The sequence below is a fragment of the Athene cunicularia genome, assembly GCF_003259725.1.
Source record: "Athene cunicularia isolate RWA chromosome 5 unlocalized genomic scaffold, athCun1 chr5_part1, whole genome shotgun sequence".
Taxonomy (NCBI): Eukaryota; Metazoa; Chordata; class Aves; order Strigiformes; family Strigidae; genus Athene; species Athene cunicularia.
Window position 1 is genome coordinate 10,898,858 of NW_020799101.1, and position 3,314 is coordinate 10,902,171.

Genomic DNA, 3,314 nt, shown 5'->3' on the forward strand with positions numbered 1-3,314 from the left:
TGAAGATGTGGGGGATGGAGACAGATGCCTCAGGCTGTCTCCAAAAGTGGGCAGCAGGCCGGCCTGTCATGGCCATGCCTGTCTCTGCCCTTGGATGTTTCCAGATCTCTTTCCCCAACGCATGGGAAATAACATTCGGTGCTTTGGGTTCTGGTGATGGGCATTGTTCTACCTCATGCTGAGCACCTGGGCTGTGGGCCTGTGTGGAACACTCTTTACCTGGACAGCTGATATCCATATCACCATTTTCCTTCTGCCCTCCCATTCACCCTCTTCTTCCCACCCCTTTGGTAAAGTGGCACCTTCCAAGCACTGGGAACTTCCAGGGCAGGGGAATGTCCCACCTGTGCAGGGGAGGGTGGTGGAAGACTGCAGGCAGAGTGGTGCACAGTGAGGTAGGAGGCTGGGATAGGGTTGGTGTGGGGTGAGGGGATGAGTCTGTGCAAAGCAGCACAAGGGGCTGGGTCCCTGCAGACTCCATTTCCAGGTGGGTTCAGGGACCAGTTCATACGTTGGCACATCTCTGGTCTGAGATGTCTACATCAGGAAGGGACGCAGTATGGAGCCAAACAAATCCTTTCACCTTTGCTGTAATCATCTCACCATTCCTGTCCTCCTCTTCTTCCTCTCAGAGACTTAAGACGTCCTCTCCTCTCCCCTCTTCTCCTCTCCTCTCCTCTCCTCTCCCTCCCTTCCTTCCATCCTTCCATCCTCCCTTCCCTCTCTCCTCAGCCCTGCTCAGGGGCAGTTGCAGGGGGGATGGCCGGGGGGGCCCGGGCCCGCTCCCTGGGGCGGGGTAAAGGGGAGCTGGTTGCCCCGCGGGGCGCTGAAGGTTTCGGGGCGTTCCCGGGCGCTCCCCACCCCGGGCTGCGCGGGAGAGGAGGGGGGAGCGGGGGGCGCCCTGGGAGCCGCGGGGGCGCCTGTTTGTTTGGGGTTTGCTTGTTTGTTTGTTTGCTGTGGCCTCTCCTTTATTTTGATCAGGCCCGGTTGCCGGCGCTGGGTTTAACTGATTTGCGGGGCGGGCAGTTGAGACCATCAAGGGAAACTTCAGCCCTTGCAGACTGTGGAGAAAATAACGATCCTATCAGCGAAACTGGCGTGAAAAGCAAACACCGCCTCCCCCCGCGCATGTTCACACAAAGATGGGGATGAGGGCACCCCAGAGACCTGGGGGTGCCCGGGCAAAGCTGCAGGGACGGACCTGCTGCCTGGGACACCCCTGGGGTCCGAGGGGTTGCCCAGAGAAGCCCCCAGCCCTCTCCTGGTCACCAGCTGCCTCCTGAGGGCTGTGAGAGGGAAGATGCCAGCTCCTTGGTGGCTCCACAACCGGGATGTGTCTGCACCAGAAGGGCTGGAGAAGACACATGGAGAAAAGGGGCTAAATTCACCCCCCCTGTGAGGCAGATTTCTCCTCTGTTCCCGAGGTGAGTCAGGCTGGCCAACTCTGTCCTGCCTCTGGGCACCTCTCCCCAGCTCTGCGCTTGGGTGCCTCTTCCCCACACACGGGTCTGCCCTCTGCTCACTTCACCAGTGCTTCCTTGCCACCACTGTGGTCCTGGGGGGTCCAGCCCAGCCTGCAGGACCCCTTTTCAGTTCCCACCACAGTAATGGGGCTCCCTGTCACACCAAGACCATGTCCTACCTGCACTTGGGGCAATTCAGGGCACAGAGTGAATCTCACAAGTCTAGAGCAAAGCAGAGGCTTGAGCAAGCCTCAGGTCATGACCTGGCTTGGAGGGGGGGCCTGGATAAAACAACTTGGGGTAAGGGCTCCCCTGTCACTGCCTGGGCTTGCTGGCTCAGAGAAGATCTCAGGCGTGCTCTGGCTCAGTCCCTTGCCTCTTCATGACCCTGCTCTCCAAGGGGAGATGGAAAACCCTCTTGTAAACAACTGGTGAAGGTCAGGGGAAGGAAAGCCTGACACCACTTAATGAAAGACAGTTGCAGACAATCTTTTGCTCAGTTGTCCGTGTCTGGGAGGCGTGGGGATCTCTGTGTTGAAGCTTTTTAATTTCCATTCTAATTTGCAAGTCATAAAGAGAGACAGTATGCAGTCCATGGTCTCCCATTTAATTTCTTGTCACCCTAATCATGCCAGTTTAACCCTCACTCGCTTGCTTAGGTGTCATATGCTCAGCCCTAGCTACTATCATGTCCTCTGTGAAACAGCCTACCTAGATACCTCAGTGTCCTGCTTGCACTATAGACCTGTGGTCTTAATACTGTTTCAGTAACCTCTGCCCAGGTAGATTTGAGCAGCAGCATCCCATAGGAAAAGAGCAAAAGACCCTCACCAACACAATAAAACAAACCCCTACCTCCTTTTTAATGTCTGGTTAGATGGTTTTGAAATCAGGTGGTAGGAGTGAGGAGTACTTTTTCCAAGTTATGCCTGCCTGGTTAGAACCACCTTTTCCCTCGGTGCGGGGACACGCACCCGGGGAGTCCCTCTCAGGCTGTGCGGGGCGGGGGGTGCACAAAGCCTGGTCCCCTTTCTGTGCTGCGGGGACGGGGACCCCGGGGTCGGCAGTTCAGCACCGCGGACAGCGGTTCAGCACCACGGACAGGGGCCCCGGCGCGGCCCTTCCAGCCACCGCCTCCCGCCGCCCCTCCTCCTGCGGGGAAACGGGATCCGGGAGAAGATGCCGGAGGACTCTGCCTCGGTGGCGTGTGGGCACACGTTTAAAAAAAAAAAAAAGCTTCTGGCAGCGGCTGAGTGGATGGGGGGGGATGTGTTTTAATCTAATTGTGGCTTTGGCAGAGGGATCCTACGGGCTGGAAGGTGACCGATGCTCCCGCAGAAGCAGGTGCTCTAGAGACTGAGACAGGTTGGTGTCACCGAGCCCACGCAAACTGCGTGAGAAGCAATAAAAATCACCTGTGCCTTAAACAAGGCAGCAGCCCCACCCTCCCCACAGCTGCCACAGTCCACGAAGCGCCACGAGCCTCTGTTGCAGGTGCACAAGCTAGCATTAACCAAGTGTCCTCCTCACGTTAGCGGAGTGACTCGGGATGATGGGAGGGGTTTTCAGCCCCTCTCTTGGGGTTGCAAGCGCCCTGGGCATCAATCAGGACCTAGGAGAGACTTTGTGCATGGGGGAGGGCAGAGAGGGAACAAACCTGCTCTGGCTTCTAGCCTTCATCAAACAGTTCCCCTGTCTCCCCAGTATGGCACACATGGAGGCACTCCCAGGAACAATCTGCTTTGTGACAAATGTCTCGTTGAAAAAGCAAATACCAAGTTCTACACAACCACATTTTCATCAAAGGTAAAACAGCATCACAACACACATGACAATATCCAAGAAGTTGCA